This window comes from Thermobia domestica, chromosome 3 (assembly GCF_964235325.1).
Source record: "Thermobia domestica chromosome 3, izTheDome1.hap1.1, whole genome shotgun sequence".
In the NCBI taxonomy this organism is placed as follows: domain Eukaryota; kingdom Metazoa; phylum Arthropoda; class Insecta; order Zygentoma; family Lepismatidae; genus Thermobia; species Thermobia domestica.
The window spans coordinates 313,375,028-313,393,483 of record NC_137456.1 but is presented as its reverse complement, the minus strand read 5'-3'; the positions used below and the strand labels follow the sequence as shown (position 1 = coordinate 313,393,483).

The 18,456-nt window shown below is 35.7% G+C and overlaps 1 protein-coding gene and 1 long non-coding RNA gene across 5 annotated transcripts in view; one reads left to right on the top strand and one right to left on the bottom strand.

Moving 5' to 3' along the window:
- The window catches only part of LOC145681148 (protein THEM6), a 156,710-nt gene that overhangs the window by 62,048 nt on the left and 76,206 nt on the right, over positions 1-18,456 (bottom strand). The gene's annotated exons all lie outside the window — the stretch shown is intronic.
- Positions 7,516-18,456, top strand: part of LOC145681149 (uncharacterized) — a 469,136-nt gene continuing 458,195 nt past the window's right edge. For all 4 annotated transcript variants that reach the window (XR_014130734.1, XR_014130735.1, XR_014130732.1 and 1 more), the window contains exon 1: positions 7,516-8,411. This is a non-coding gene — a long non-coding RNA (uncharacterized LOC145681149). The remainder of the gene's footprint in view (positions 8,412-18,456) is intronic.

Here is an 18,456-nt window from a genome sequence, read left to right as displayed (position 1 = left end):
ATTATGGACCCAAGTTAAATAATAGAGGTTTCACATTTTGGATATGACCTACTTTTTTTTTTCGTTGCTTAAATAAAACACAATTAATTATTATGAAATAAAATACTATCGTATAATAAATGAAATAATGTAATAAATATGTAAAAATTTAATGTTAATGAATTTGTAATTTTATTATATAAGGGCAGTTCAAAACGTAATGGGACTATTATATACATGTTATGTAAACTACTTTTACGGTCCAGAGTTCTTTCTTAAATTATAAATAACTTAAGAATTCCCATGGTTCAGGTGCCATACACAATGATAACGTTGTATGTTGTATATCTGATACAGTAGTACCATGTATATCTACAGTAGATACAGTAGTACCAAAATATCTTGATCAATCTACATAATTACAAACACTAGCCACAAAATAGAAGAAGGAAATAATGTAAGTAATAACTGTAGATTGATCAAGATATTTTGTTTGTACGTTGCCATGGTGATGGTAGTCGTTATCAAGGAAATGTTTATAATATATAATTATGTGAGTGGCCATAATAGTTAAACGCTTGTACAATTTAGAATTGCGAAGTAAAATACGTTATTATCCTCAAATACAGTGTTCTGAGAATTTGAGACTGGTGTATCTTTCTTTAAGTTATCTCTTATGATTAGAGCCTGTCTATTTCAGGTGTGCTCTCGGAAAATATGCGAAACATATTTCGGTTCCATCCTCTGACGAAGGAAACCATCCCTTTGCTTAGGAAAAAGAAGTGAATAACCTCAGATGTGTTGCCAATTTGTCATTTAGTTGTATGGTTTTGAGTCAGTGAAGATCGTAGGCTACTTAGAATAGCTAACAAGATAGAGCACAGCAAAGTCCGTGAAATAATTCATTGTGGCAACGCTTCCGCATCAAACAATTGCAAGATCTCGGCCGCAGCAACTTGTTCCTCCTCTTTCGAGGGAGGTGCGGGAAAACACACATCGACAGCAGCGCCAGAAGGGGTACACTTGAAATAAAAAGTCTCTAGTATCTAAAATATATACGAACTGAGTTGTTAAGTGAGTGGTTACGTTATAAGGACAGATATCCTTAAGCACATATCACCAAGGCTAAGCGGTTAGTGTACGCGCCTTTGACGTGGGAAGACTCGAGTTCGATTCCCGGCGGGAGTTCATGTGGTTCGGATTCCACCTTAAGCTGTAGGTTCACGTCTCATATAGCCTCACTGCTGCAAATGGACGCTAAACTGAAAATCAAATCAAAGCACGGATCACCAAAATTAAAGCAATCTAAATGACATGGTGGAACAGTGAATTTCAATCCTACTGAAGAACAGAGCCTTCTTAAGAATCACCGATGGATCGTTTGTATTTTCGTGTAGTGAACAATTTTAAAAATGCAAAAAAGCTTAAATAAAAGCACTAAAAGAACAACATTAAGTTTTAGAGCTTTATTTATTACGAGTATTATTTTCAGTTTTGTAGTAATTTATCATTTTCTGTTTTATAGAGCTTTTATTTCTTATTTTAAAACTCCTTTTCTGAAGTCGGTTAATTTTATTTTATTTTTGGCTTAGAACGTAACTCCCTGTATATCTGGAAAGTTGCATTCTAATTGGTGAGCTCAGTCAGAGATTATTGGTAAAATAACATGTAAGGTATGTATACTAACTTTTTGTTAGTGATCGTGTCCTATTTGTTGTTCTGTCACACTTCGACATGCAATTCTACTTACTTAGAATCACGCACCTACTGCATACTTCATAGCAGACAAAATAAAATCGTTACGGGATTCAAACGAACACGTGAAAAATAGGGAAACTTGCCTAACATAAATAACATGTTGCTCCTAAAAGGGAGGAGTACATAAATATTACATTCATGTATCGGAAAAGTCAATAACCTCGCAAAGTTGAGGAGTTCATCCACCTTTGATGAGTCGCTTACGTAACTCAACTACACAGGAACCGCTTTGATATAGCCAATAGCGTATTAAAGGGTTTCTGATCATTGAGACATTTCTATAGGTGTAATCCTTTTGTTCTTGCGAGGGCTAACATTAAAGTGGTTATTCACTTTAAATTATTAGAATTCCACACTATGCTACGTGTAAGTATAGAAGACCTTGTAAAACAGCTATATTTATGTGTTTATCAACCAACTTTAGAGCCAAAATGGTAAAATATAAGCAGAAGTTAGTGTTTTGGAGTCGATTAAGATTAGGAATTAGCTTTTATGGGCTTTCGGCATCTATAGCTATGTTAGCCCGTCACAAATATGAGAGGTAATGTCCTTCGGCGATCAGACTGCCCGGGGAACTGAGAAGAAAGAAAGGAAGGGGGAGGAAAGAAGCTGTCTGGGACCTTTATGTTTGATACCATCCCGGCATTTGGCTGGAGTGAACGAGGAAATCCAGAAAAAACTCACTCAGGATGCCTGGTCTGAAGAAAAGCTATTACACTTTTTCGAATGAGTGCCTCTACTGGAAATCGAAACCCGGGACCGCTCGCACCAAAGGCGAGACCGTAAGCGACTACGCTATACGGGGATACGGTTTTGGAATCGATTCGGCTTACCAAGAATACGATACTTCTCCACCCTTCTCTCTCTACTAAAGCCGGAAGTGGCAGAAATCTGCTACACTGAGAAAAAAATATATGTGGCGTACGTAAAATTGTTTTCTCCCTCCCCCCCCTTATTCACAATTTTAGATTTTCAACTATGAGATGTCCTATAGAAGAAATCATGTGGACATTGAAAAAAAAGTGTATAGTTTCGGAGCTAGGACCATCCAAAGTGTGAAAAAATACATCGCAACAGACGTCATTCCAAACCAGAGATCGAGTGAGGCCAGTGGGTCAAGATTTGTGAGTGCGTCGTTGGTCAACTGGACGTGACCCACTGCGACCCACCACCCACTCTGACCCACCGACCCACTCTGCTCAGTGCATTGTAGACAGCATTTTCTGAACACTGGTGAATCTGTCTACAGGCCGACCGGTTTTAATTTTCGTGGTCTCTGTTTGTCTTCCTTTTCCATTTGTTTCTGTTTACAGTTTACTGTTAGAGGTGAGTGTATCTAAGTGAAAAAGAACTTCAGGTACTTTTGGATATGGATATTTGTAATTCTAATAATATCAGTAGGACCTTACTACTTGGCTTTTGAGATACATTTTGTAAGTTTTTAGAGATGCTAACTACTGGGAAAAAAATGTTTTGAATCACGTAACATATGAATTATTATGTAAAAAAAACTGAATGTAACTGCGTGTGACTGATCTCAAATGAAATGACTTTTGGTATATAGTTAGGCCCTAATACCAACTATCATATCGCTTTCATTATAATACCTATCCTAAGTGGGAAGTAGGACTTAGAATTTTTGGGAAAAATTGAGAATCTCACGAGCCGTTCAACTTAGGGAGCTGAAATTCAGTATATTAACTCTTTATTAAAAATAAACAGAACCTGTCCTAGCATTTTTTTTAAAATTCATTTTATGAGGGGCACTTTCTATATATGGGGAACTGGTAGTGGGCTGATTTCCAAAAATAATCGAAAATGATGTTAGTTGAGAAACAATTATTAATTGAGAAACAAAAAAATACAGTGCTTCCATTATATATCTACTGCTTTCTATTATAATAATTGCTGAAGCTTGTCTTTATTATATGGAGCGTTCAGAGCACAAGGCAATCAAGCCATAAAGTTGTGAGAAAAATAGAAATAAAATTTGTACTGTAAGCTTAATTACACGGAAATTTTAAGTTTGTACGGTATGCTTAATTATATGGGCAATTTTACACTTTTACGTTAATTTGATACCTTCAAATTTCATACTATTTTACAGTAAAAAGTATCTGTAATTCAACAAGGAAATAATTACATATGACAATTAAATTGAAATTCATCGTAATTTGGCCCATGACAAACACTATAATTTTATATCGTAAAGATCAGATCCACCAGTATTGTAATAGAGCGGTACGTGAATGATTGACCATAGAAACTCAAACTCCAATTAGTGATAATTTCACAGCCTTTTTTTTTATTACAAGTGTAAACTCTTTAATCAGGGAGGGGAGAGCGTGGATCATGGTTCAGAGTTGATGACGATTGGGTTTTGGTGGGTCGTAGTAGGTCACAGTAGGTCGGAGGGTTTATGATAGGTAATGGGTAGGAGTGGGTCAGAGTGAGTCACGATGGGTCAGTAGATCGGGGGTCAAGTTTTTCATTGACCCACGCCTTCTCTGTTGCGAACACAAGGAATCGATGGGTTGGTAATCCCTAACACTCTCGACTTCTCACCGACACATTCCATGTTTATTTATTTATTTATTTATTTAATATACAACACAATAGGCTTAATGTCAAATTACAGTGTTGTGTACATACAGTAAATGTTACATATACAAATTTCTTAATTTTTTTCTCCAGAAAATTTCTCGTTTTACATATGATCTGAACCTGTTTTCTGAAAGACTAAATACATCCACTTCATCAAGCTTATTTACAATATCATTGTATAATTTACACAGCCTCCACATAGGGGATTTATATAATATATTGCTTCTGGCTTTCGCACAATAAAATGTACCTGTATTCTCTATTCTGGTTTTGCAAGTGGGAATCCGCAATGATATTTTCGAGACCAACTCCATACAATCAATCTTATTATTTAATAACTTGTATAAGAATAACAAGTCCAACATCCATCTTCTTTTTTCTAAAGTTTGAAAATTAAAGTTGTTTACTAGGTCATTGTAGGAAAAATATTTGGGATAATAATTAGTTTTTTTTTTGTATGTAAGCATTTTGAAGAATTTTTCTTGAGAGTATTTTTTATTTATTTTTTTAACTTAATGTTCACTGCTACCAAGGATTTAAACTCATTTTTGTCTACTTTGGACCTATCTTTAAGTTGTCGCCATTATTATTCAACTTTGTTCTGGAGTACGCTATAAAGAAAATCAAAGACAGCAACCAGGGTCTAGAGCTGAATGGTATTCACCAGGTTATGGCGTATGCTGATGATGTAACAATAATAGGGAATGATAGGGGAACAAGAGAAAGAAATGCAGGGGTCTTGTTAAACGTTTGCAGGGACATGGGTTTAGAAGTAAACGCAGAGAAAATTAAATTCATGGAAGTGCGTCGGAATCGTAATACTGCAAATTGTGGATCCGTTAAAATATCAAATAAAGTGGATACTTTCAAATATCTAGTATCAAAATTAACAGATGAAAACCATATTCACGATGAAATTACATGTGGATTAAAATCAGGGAATTCGTGTTATTATTCAGTTCAAAACTTTTGTTGTCGTGAATTCTGTCGAGGAATTTGAAGCTTAAAATATATAAAACGATAATCATGCCTGTTGTTCTGTATGGTTGCGAAACATGGTCGCTTATTCTGAGGGAAGAACGCAGATTGAAAATATTTGAAAATAGAATCCTGAGATGAATATTCAGACCCAAGAGGAACGTGAATGGGGGATGACGGAAACATCATAACGAGAAATTGCATAATGTATACCGTTTACCAAACCTTGTTAGGGTCATCAAGTCTCAGGAGCTCACGAGGGCAGGTCATGTAACCAGGATGGAAGAAAGTAGAAACGCTTCCAAAGTCTTGACTGGAAGACCAATCGGAAAATGACCATTAGGAAGACCGAGTCCCAGATGGGAGGACAATATTAATATGAATCTCGCAGAAATAGGAATACAAAGTAGAAACTGGTTCCAGTTGTATAAGAACAGAAGTCAGTGGAGACCCTTGTAAACACAGCATTGAATCTCCGGGTTCCATAGGCTATAGAGTTAGTTAGGTAGGTAGGTAGTTCTATTGCTAAAATATGTATTTTTGGAAGAAATATGTGTGATTTCCTTACGTCGATATGACCGGCACTCTATGGTTGCAAGTGTTAGAAATAACGAGTTTCAATTCATTTTTCCCAATCTTTCCTAGTCCTAAACTTTGTAGTTTTTCCCACAGACCCATATTATTTTTCTTTTTTATTTTGAACTGAGGAATCCTCTTAAAGTTTGTCAGTATAAGCTTAGTTCATTAACACCCTATATAACTAACAGTTGTTGCAAAAATTTCCTGACAGGCTGAGAAACAGATACGGAATTTTCCTTTTTATCATTATGAGCAAGGCCAAAATAATTATTTATTATAAGACGTAGCAAAGGAGGAATTTTTTGATGTACGTATCAATTAATTTCAAACCTCAAAGCGGGGAAATTACATTGCTCATGAGCTAGAAGAGGGCAGAAGAAAAGGGCAATCCCGTGATTTGTCTTATTCGTATCCACAAAGAAGCGAGGAGTTTGTTTTGACGAAGAACCTGTTCTTTTCTTCTTCTTCTTCTCCTTCTTCTTCTTCTTCTTCTTAACGACGCCACAATTTTTTGGGCTGGTCTCTGTGTAGAGTTTACTGTACAAGGTCGACTGGTTAGTGAATCGGTCTAAAACCCCTTTTACGCACATTCGTCGATGACTGCTTTTTCGCTGAACGCAACTTTCCTTCCGGTCATAACGTGTTTCGCTGTTCAGCATGTTATTTTAGAAATGTGGTTTAAGAAAAAAAAAATAATAATAAAATTTCCAACACATGGTTGTACTCTCACATGAAATTTCAATGTTCTTCTTAGTTTTAAAAAAAAGAAAAGAAAAAAGAAAGAAAGAAAGAGAAAGATTTAAACATGTATTTTTTTTTTTTTTTTTTACAGGTTGGAGAATAATTTTATCTTGAATTAATTAACTTTACTAGTAGTAATAGGGGAAAAAATATGGACGCAAATTAGAAATGGAATTCCCAGTTTGCTTGCTGCGTTACTGCAAAAATTCAGTATTTTGCAGAGTCAATTTAGCATGATTATTTCGACATACAGAACACAAAATGAAATGAAATCTTTAAGTTAAACGTCCCACGATTATGCCCTTAAGGCTAAGGAAGACGATGATTTAGACAAGTGAATGTTGGAGGAAACGAATACCTCAACAAAACCCGCGGACACGATGTTGTCCACCACAAACTTACTTTTCCCCTGATCGAACCAGAAGTAAACTCTCTTTTCCTGTTCCCACGCACCAGAAGTAAGCGCTCTACCATTGAACCACAGCGTCCCCCATTTTCTTTCAGTGTAACCCCACCCAACACAAGTACATACTGATCATGTGTAAAGAATGTTCCTCGAGGTACATTGGAATGTACATGATAGGTACGTGAATAGAGCAATCATGTGAAATACACATGTAAGGAATAAGGTTACTTCCGCCCAAAAGTACGTGCATGACACATACCGAGGAATGTATCTATTATGTGTATATCACGTACCGTGTATGTACTTGACACATTTACTTGGCATTGGCATGTGCCAGGAATGTACTAGGCATGTCAGTAATGTTCCTTAGGGCAGTGCTATGCAACTGGGGGTGCGAGTACTTAAACACTAAAACCTTAACGCTTCATTTTTACGTTCGAATTTAGAAGCTTGTACCATGTGGAGGAAAGCGTAATGGAACCCGGATGTATACTGTTTTAGTACAGATTTTGTTCATGTGAGATTTTTTGTCGCTAGTGTCGCTCACACTCGCATACCGCTATTCTCTTGTTTCAGAAGGTAGCCATCCATCTTTATCGTTTTAGCGGGAATAGCAAATCCTGTATCTCTGTATGTGATTACGGTTTGGTTTACTGTAGAACTCCCGTTTCGTATACTAATTTTATTTTATACAAGTGATATTTTTGCGTCAAGGGCTTGTGTATAGCCCGCTCCCCCCAGTTCTTTGTCACCGGAACTGGAAGAGTCACTACTACTACTACTTATATCGAGAACAGAACCCAACCAACCCCTGCGGGGCTTCTAACCCGTTCCTACTATTGCTACTAACTACCACTACTACTACTACTATTGCTACTAACTACTACTACTACCGCTACCACTACTACTACTACTACTACTTATACTAAAGTTTCCTTACCGCACGATTTACACCTTAAATCTTTATAACATGAGATTCCGATTCATTATGAACTAGTATGAGTCGTTAGAATCACTTTGATTCGTTAAAAATCACTGGGGGGAGCGGGCTATACTCAATCCGCGTCAAGTGCTAGTTTTGATTGTGACTTGTGCCGCGACTTAAGATAATTAGTGTGAACAATTTAATATTTTAATACAATTTTTCGACTTCAGAACAATAACTGGTCGTGGCTTGTGTGTATGTGTAAGCGTCTCGTGGAATTTATTTTATTTCATAGGGCCTAATGAGTCAAAGCGCTGCGCAAGACTTTCATCAGCGTATAGATCGTATGTCAAGGGATCACTATCTTACAGGAAGAAAATGCTGCGATGTACCAGCACTTTTCCAGAAACTATTTTTTCGGTTCCCGAAGAACGTAGCAAGGTAAGCAGATGTAGTTTAATACTTGTAATTAGATACATGGATTTATATTTGTTGTTGTGAGGTTATAGTCAATAACCAGTACGGTATTCACTAAATTAATCCTAATAACTTTTATCAAAATTTTGTTGATTTCAGTTCTGTGTGCTTTAAGCGGTTTGGGTACACTCTACAATACACGCTCCAGCTGCGCATCGATAAGTAGGCACGCTTTAAAAGGGTAGGGTAGAGTAAGTTAGAAGATAAGTACAGTGAGAGTAGAAATGGGTTAGCTTAAGATTAGGCACGTTTTGACCTATTTTTGTAAAATTAATAGAGTATAATTTCTCGTTTCTAAGTGACTGTACTAGCTGGAGCGGGCATTGTAAAGTTAACCCTATGGTTGTGTAAGGCAGAGTAGAATAAAGATTAGTGTAAATGTAAGCTTAAAGGTGTGGAAATATAAAACAGGCCCCTTCATCTTCAAAGTGCAAGTTAAGAATAGGTGTACCAATAGAGAATCTTAATTTGGTTTACTTTAGGAGCACAAAATCATTATAGCTATAAACAGTATTTTTGAGCAACATTACTCAAATTCCCTAAAGGACTAATTGTACGAGATTTGCTCCGTGATACAAGCTAGGCGCTAATGCACGCTGTAGAAGAAATTACATTCAATTTTTAAAAAATGAGTCCTAACTTTCGTAACGCTTCTACTCTACATTTTCAAAGCGGCTTTGCTTATCGATCTGCAGTTGAAGCGTGTATTTTAAGGTGCATCCAATTAGGCCGCCGACGGATCTGAGGTGGCCGTTATAAATTGAGACACTTTATATATGTATGACAAAAAAAAAAAAAAAAAAAAAAAAAAAAAAAAAAAAAAAAAACTTGCTTATAATTTAGGTATGATAAACTGATGTATTTAAATCAAAACTGAATGTAAATAACTCACATCCCAGTACCTTTAGAGTCATAACTCTCCGTCTATTTTCCAGCCTTCATTTCTTCAGGTTATTATGATCCTGTGCTGCGTCAAAAAATAATTCTCCTAGTTCCAATCTTCTATTCACTATGAACCAAACTTTGCCGAGAAAATGCCATGTTTAAAAATATTATTTTAGTTTAATACCCGACGAATATTCTCTTAAAGAGACAGATGATTAATGAAAGTGAATGGTAGAGATACATTTTTGTGATTCAGCCAGGAATCAAACACGGGAACGCGCTAGCCACTACACCAGCATTGAGGACTAAAACGTAGTATTTATTAGGGTTTAATAAACCTCAATAAGAAAAATAACTCACCTGAACCTATATGGATTTTATCGAATTCACTTTAAGTCTCTGTGAGCGTGAAAAATTAAAATGTGCATATATGAAGATAATATATCGGTAGTTACAAACTTCACATTTTTTTTTTTTCACAGAGTTTTGTGTTCAATTTCTGGGCGGATTAGCCTTGAAATTGATCACTCTGTGGTGGTTCAGATTTCATCTTAACCTTAACGTTAAACTTTAATAAATAAAAGCAACAATTTTCTTTCTAATGTTAGATCATTACTACAAGATTCTAGTAGTTGAATTCGTGCTTCTCTAGTGTTGAGCGTTTCTTTGTTGAAGATGAACGTACCTTTTCAGACCGAAGCTATATGAGACTTGGACCTACAGTTTAACGTGAAATCGGAACCACCATGATGCGTTCAGATTTCAGTGCTCTTACATGGAATCGAACCTGAGAGCACATGCACCAAAGATTACGTTAGCCGCTAGATTAGTGGGGAACGCTGGTAAGATGTATGGGAAATTTTCTTTCTTGATCACATCTTATCACTTTGCTCCAAACAGTATAATTAAACTTCACACGTCTGAAGACCAAACGGTATCCAGGGACGATAAAGTCAAGCTGTTTTCTCATTATAATGTAGTACAACTGTTATGTAGTGGCAACTTAAAGAAAATAAATATTTGAAAACAATAACTATTATTGATCATAACGTATGGATGTCTAATGTTTATTACCTGTATATCAGTTTGTATCTTACAAATTATGTATATCGGATTTAATTCTGCCCATACGGTTAGCGTACGCAACTTCGGCGCGAGAGGTCCAGGTTCGATTGCTGATGTGAGTTCATGTGGTTCTGATTTAACGTTAAGTTATAGATACTTGTATCATGTAGCCCAGTTGCTGAAATGGATAGTATACTCTGAACCAAAAAAACACGTAGTAAAAATTATTTCTGCATTATATGTACAAAATATCTGACAGTGATTTTGCAATTCGTATTTCGTGATGCACCTTTTTTTAATATTATAAATTAGAATTTAGAGAAAGGCATCTTCATTCTGCAATGTATAGTAATAACAAACAAATAAGAACAATGAGAATAGGAAATAACCTAAACTAGCCTTCCCCTTTGATCTGGTAGTTACATGGTCATGATTCGATTCTCTGTGAGAGACATTATAAAATTTGAATACCTCATTGTGCTTGTGGAGTCCACCTGTAAATCCACGTCTCACAGAGCCTTGCTGCTGATTGGGCGCGAAACTTCAACAAGCTAAATTTTAAGTTACGTTTGTTGTGTATCTTATTGCTATATATTAAGCAAAATTAGAAACGTTTGATATTTGAAGCTGAAAAGTGTTTTTCTGTTGCCACATCGTACGTAACCTGCTGAGACTATCTGCTGCAAGCACATATTAAATATATAGAGCTTTGGTGGCACTGGTATAGCGCTCACTATTGGCATGTGGGGTTCCTGGCTCAATCCTACCTCCTGCCAAGTGAGGTTTGTAATGGACAAACGCCGTGTGCGTGGATTTTCTTGATGTGGTTCTGTTTCTTCCCACCTTCACACTTTTCGTTTCACTATTTCTGTCACTATCATCACTGTCTCTTAGCTTCAGAGCATAATCGTGGAATAGTAAAAAGTGTACTGCCTTCACTAGGATTGATTTCTAAAGAATACGTGTTACAAGATGGTAAAATTGGGATGTTGTGCTCCTTTTGTAAGGGAATTCTCCACTTGTGATTGCCACCACGACGCTTATGATTGAGCTCTATCTTGTTCACCTCAATTGTTACGCGACTTAGATTACATTGTGAGTAAAATGTTGCACGTGTAAATTCAACTTTTTTGTGGGATTATAAGAATATTCGTATTAAATATTTGAAGCCAGTAGTGGTCAATGTAATTAATTTCTTTTTCGTATTATGAGCATAAGCAAATCATACCCAGCATGTTTTTCTCATTATAGTACTGGTAATGCTAATCATTACTTCGAAATTAGATATTATGTAGTCCTCTAATATTGTAGGTGGCAACATTCATTTACTATCCGGCTTTAAGCTTCTATATTCCGGGAGCCCTATTTTTGTTCACTAGTCCCTGATACTTTCGAGCATCTTGTTGTAATTTTAGACCTATTAACTTTTCCGAAGAAAAGTGATGATATCGCCTATTATCGGGATGAGCGGAGACCTACACTCTAAAAACAGTACCCATGATTTTGCACAAGTACCCATGAAATAGAAGGTACTTCGCTGATGTACCTATGAAAATTCAATGTACCGAAGACTTTAGTGGGTACACACCGCATCTCAGCCTCTTACCCATGAATTAGTGGGTACATGGAAGATTTATGAGTACAGTAAATTCGTACCGAAGAATGTACCTATGACAATAGTAGAAGGTACATGATACCAACATGAACATACGCCATATTGTGTGTTATCGGTTGATGTGTTGTGTGCACATTATTTCAATTAAGATCGGGAAGATTCGAGTAATCAATCAAACGGTTCATATATAAGAGTAAGTGGAATATTCTGTATTTATAGTTGTATTTGGATATTGTAAATGAATTAACTTGTCTAAAATGTATACTATATTATTTCATAGTTAAACAGTAATTTAAGCCGATTAACAATTCGATTCTTAAGCCGATTGCGAAATGTAAATTTTAATCTATCTTTTTTCTTTTCTTTCTTTCTTTTTTTTTAACATGCAGTACATGCTAATTTTCGTGACTTTTCTAAATAGTATTGCGACTTTTCCGTGGTCATTCACGTACGTAGAAAAATCAAGAATCATTTATGGAATACAGAGTGCAAGGGTAAGTATTACAAATTGGGTTTCACACACATGCTTACGTACACCTTGCATTTCATTTGTTTGCATAGATTGTGTATATATGGCTTCTGGTGCTTATGTTCAAGGGAACGTTTACTAAATCCCTGTACCTTGTACTTGTGCAAGGACTTCGAGAATTCAATAGAAGGTAGATTGAAGAGCAAATAAGTGAAGGTGTGAGAGGAGTAAGTGTTGTATCGCCGGACCATTTCTTTTTAATTTACCCTGTGAATTGAATCATTTATTTTGGTTTGTGAAGAAGAGTGAGTGAAAGTGAGGCGAGGGGAATAGTTGAAGTTAAGAAAGTGATTGCTGTAGGTTGTGCTTGATGTAAGTGACACTGTATGTGAAGGCGAAAGGGACTATTTGGCAGAGAAGCATACTTATGATTTAGTGTCGGAAAAGGCAGTGTGGAAATAACGTGTGTATGTCAAGGTTGTAACATATCGTGTTTGCATTTTATAGAATTATGCGAAAATAACGAACGTCAGTTCTTGAAATTGTATGAAAGGCACGATATAATGTTTTTTTAAGTGGAGCTATTGAAACTAAATGATTACTAATATGAAGTGGTGCTATTGAAACTAGTAACCACCTGTTTTCATTACTCACTCGCATACCCATCATCACTGACACGCCTGCTTTGATCAATGCACCCCGCACGGACTCAATACCTTCGCCTTGCCCTGACTCAGTGAGATAGGATTCCTACATTTTAGCAGCTACTTAGCATCGGTTGGTTTGATTTTTTGCACTGTAGTATACATCCGGACGCCGTGTTTATAAGCAAATAGTTATGACATACTGTCACAGCATTGATAGTACAGAATTTTTGTTGGGAGGGAACGCACTTTATCTGTAATTTTTTTTTATACTTTTCGGTCGGTATATTTTAGTTATTTGATTATTATTATTCTCCAAATTAGTATTTATTTAAACTACAAAACGGTAGATATTATATTTTGAGGGAAAATTACTTTTATTTTACATTAGTATATGATTGTTTTAGAAGCAAACCCATTTATTACAAAGAATTATGGGTAGTACCGTTTCACTCCTAGTTGAAATTATATATCCGCCATTGGGTAAAATTTTTGGCTTTAAACACTAATCTGAATTTAAAAGAATATTTTAAATCCCCTTCCACTTATTTTGATATACTTTAATTATGTTAAAATTCAGTTATATTTAGAATTTTAGTAAATATTTATTCGGTTTATTTTCTCAACACCAAGTTCCTTGCTTTGATTGATACAATTTTATTTGGGGATTATGGGTAATGAAGAGCACAGACGAAGAGGTTGCTTGCGTATTTTGGCATCGGATTCTATGGTCGTAAGTCAAACTGTTATAGCCCTTCGTCAAACATTAAGTTGACGGTATCTCTAGTATTTTATGTTGTTAGGTGATTTCAGTGATTATGTTTGAGTAAATTTAGATAGGAGCTCCCGCTCAGATTTCTAGAATGAATACCGTTTCCCACCAAAAAATGGGTTGAATTACCAGTTTTTGGGAGACTTCCTTCAGGAAGGGGATCTCCAAATCATCTTCTGTTTTGTTTTGGTAAAGATGTAGTAATTATAAGTAGAGCCACCAGGTCCTAGATCAGTTTATTCTTTGAATTCAGAGCCGGTTTAGTGATGATTTATTTGTGGTTTTGGTTTGCATTTAATTTTGAGTAGTATGTATCGAGTTATATGTATTAGTAGGTGTAATTGTGTAGTGATGTGAATGGTAGTTAATTGTAGTATGTTGATGAGTATGGGATATGAGTGTCCAGGACTGGACAGTGTGTTGTTCATTACCAAATTTTCCATTATAGTTCGTTGACATGAATGTCAAGGCATTTCAGTAATTTTAGCAGCGAATTAATAGACTGAGTACAAGGAGAATTCACATGCGAGTACAGCGCCGTTGTGACCAAATTTCGTACTTCAATAGTGAAATAGGTTCGTCGACATGCGTGGTAAATTAGTTATTATTTAAAAGTCTATACCGTTCCTGGCTTAGATAAACCATTTGGTGGCTATATTGATCCTTGATACAACATTACTGAAGATCTTGACGTTCTATCTAATCAAACAACTGAAACATTAACGTTAATAAACTTCACTTATTTCCTTAAATAGTATTTCAGCCATATAAACTTGTGTTTCAAGTCAGACCATAACATTAATTTTATTTTGATTCGTAACCGCAGAATGAAAGTTCATTGTTGTAGTTTAAGCAAATTGCATTAAATAAAAAATCAGTTTTGATAATTTCTCTCTCTTAACTGTGTAAACATGTAATTTTCCTGGCTGTGAGGGGAAATGTATTAGGTATTGAAGTTAAATGGTCTTGAGTTCATACACGGTTTCCGTGTGTTAATCAATACTACGATTTTATTGAATTTTAGTTGAATATAAGTATATTAAATGAATGTGACTGCCTCGAACAGTCAGTAATATGAAGTATAGGGTGCCTATTAGTAAATCGACGACATATTAGTTATGAGTACATATGAATATGAATGATAAATACGATTATTGATTATAGTGAAGTAAATATTAACGGATAAGAAGGCACTTCGAGAAATATATGTGATATAATGTGGGATTATTAGTATTCTTATGATTATTTCGGGTACCGGGTATTGATTTTCACACCCGAGTCGTGTAGGAAGAGGTTTGTGCAAATACAGAAGGCTACCTTTCTACTTCATAGTTTGGGGGAAGATTTGTTTACATTGACATACAACATTGAAAATTTGGTCTGACATTGTAAATAGTATTATATGGTTGAATTACAAAACATTTTTAGAATAATCATGGAATTTATTGACCAGCTGAAAACATAGTTTGATGAACTCCCTGCATTTTTGGTTCAGTGTAACTCTGTAATTTAGATTTTTTTTTCGCGTCACTCAACAAGCCTATTTTACTATTGTTTATATTGCTCAAAGCGGAAATAATTTGGGTGGTAACATGAAATTAGATAAAAATACACAGTAGACTTTCGATATACCGTACCCAGGTGTCAATTTTCCCCCGCCACACATTTTCATTCTCTTTTAAGCCTTTCTCAGACGGGACTGAAGTAAGGCTGCGATTCACGATCTAAAATTCACGACCTTACTTAACGATCGTGTGAGAGCTAACTTGCCCCTAGTTCAGGTTGAAATTTTCTGCTGTCCTTATTTGGATCCTAACTTGGAAGAAATAGAAAGTTTCTATTTTCATCTGGACTTGCATACAACTACCAATCAGAAAAGAGTAGCGCCTGACGACATTAAACTTTATTTATCGCTGTAATTTCAAAACAATCATGCCTGGATAAGGGAAACATTAGAATCATACGAAAAATATGATCTTTTGTAGCACGATTTATATTATTTGTAAAAATATTTATAAAAGACCTTAGAGGAGGTATGCAGTGAAGGTATCCGCTCAAACGCTGCTGGTGTGAACAAATGTAATTACATCCTTTAAAAGAATAAAAATAGGTGATTTAAGTATATTGTGTAATTTGTATTCTAAAAAATGTAACATGTTAAAAAAAACGTGCAGGTTTACTTTTGACGCACTACTCGAAATAATTGTTCAAAAATTAGAATCCTTTCACTAATTACCTTCTTATTGTTTTCTAAATGATTTAAGCTGGGCGACATGAAAATATCCACATGGCATAGTTAAAATTCAAGGGGTATCATAAGCAATTGTTGTAAAATTATAATTCTTTTACGATTTGCGTATAAATACAGCGTCCGGATGCATGCATAAAAACTACAGCCCAAAAAACACAAAACAACCTGCGCTAGCGAGGGTAGTGAAAACGAGTGGGTTTTAACAATGATACGAGTTTCAATAGCATTTTTCATGGTTTTATACTAGTAGCGTTCCACTTGTAAACAAAATACAACTTCTGTAAACTGCAGAAATTCACCGCCGGTGGAAAATAGTTTCTATACAGGCATCTTTCATATCAACTCGTTTATTTTATCCGTCGTAAAGCACTTGTAATAAGTTTAGAGTAGTAATCCTACACTTCTAAACATAAAATTCAGATGTGATGCGCCAAAAGTAAACCAGCGCCAAAAACAGAAACAATGAGCGTTAATTGTCATCACTGTTATGTGGCTTTCTTGAAATTTTAGGGAACAGTTCCACAATGCTGGCACAATATAAGAATTCCGGGTGTAGTGCATGAGATAGGTTCCCGGCGCGGTATAAGTTTACTTTAGGGGCTATGTGGGCATTTTTCTTCTTTATTTTAGCTTTTCGCGTCTGATAACTGCCCTCATTTACATATTTGGACAAGTCATTTGATTTTCAGTTCTACAATCTGGTGGATCCAAAGATCTACAGACCATTTTTCAGCTGATACAAACTCCCCCATGCTCGTATCTTGCTGATGAATTTTCGGAGTTACTAATTTCAATAGCGTATGGAATTCTGAATAATCCATGCTGTAGTTTTTTTTTTTTTTTTTTTGTAGGAACGAGGATCTGCTGTAAGTAGTTAATTATTCACCATTGAAAATACGGTGCTTTCCTGTGCATTATTGCGGAGAAGAATTCACTCCCTGGTCCACCAGCCCCTCTTTCTCATGTTTCTTTTGGGGGGAGGGGAGGGCGGATTTTGTGTCAGCAACAGAGCAGTTATCACTGCTATGGCTATTTCATCCTCATCGGATGAACTCATATCGTGAAATAGAAAAACAATAATATTTACGATTAGGACAGTTGATGTCTTTGTGCGTAACGCGTTTTTCGTCTGTTTTAATGAAGCGACCACGAGAGGCTCTGCTGATAAAACCTACCTAGTTTTAAGGATCGTCTGAGATCCCTAGAACACCTCAGGATAAAAGAAATTGCATAGAAGTTTGAGTTAGGCAACACTGTTAAGTTGTAGCCTGGGTTGAGGTCTTAGTCAGTTCCGTGTGAGACGGGCTTTAGTTTTAAATTAAGTTTTAAACCAAATTGATACGATATACTAAAATAAACGACGATCTCATCAAATGTCCAGAATTTTATCTATAAAAGAAAAGACAGTTATTAAATTAAATAAATATTGATACATATATATATATTTTTTTCTGAATAGCTCAAATGTGCTAGCTATCTCCACTGTGATCAACAAATGCTAAATATTAGTTGGATTTTTGGCATTACAAAATAATTAACAACTAATTTAATTAAATTTTCTCATCACCGGGGCTGGGTCTGGATAACTCTCTCTTGTGTAGTTACCTGGATCCAGGTCTGGGTTGTATGTGGGAGCATGTGTCTACTCTAAATCACTTCAAATTGGATTCTCTGTCAGTAGTTCATTTAATTTGGTTATTCTTCAGCAATTAATATAACCTTTTATCGTTTTTCCCGTAATCATTCCGTATTTCTCTCGTTTCATTTTCCTTCCCTATTTCCTTTCTTCTTTTCCTCTTCTCCTCTTTCATTTTCCCTTTCTTCTTCCTTTATTTTAAAAACTGAAGCCGTGTTATTTTATTTATTCTTCGGAAGTCCGATATAAAAAATAAAATTACGGTCAATGAAAAATCAAGTACAGTAAACTAGCGCTCATAGTTTATGCCATGTTTCAGTTTTAAAAGGGCGAACCATGAGAGAACGGATCGCCATGATTTCGGTACAATTTATCACGCCCAACATAGTAATTTTCTATGCTAAATTGTAAAAGTTTACATGCCTCTGTTTTGAAGGTAACTGAACATAACCTAGCCTAGCCTAACGTAACGTAATGTAATCTAACCAAGAAGTAGTACACTTTGGTACTTTTTCGATTTCGTGTGGTCCTCGATACAGCACAAATGCCTCCTTCTTCCTCAGACACCAATCATAACGTTGCGCCCCTCTTTCTACCTTTTACGGATCTCTCGAAGTCCGTATACAAGTACATGGCAAAGAGAACATTCCCAATGTGCACACAGAAAATGCC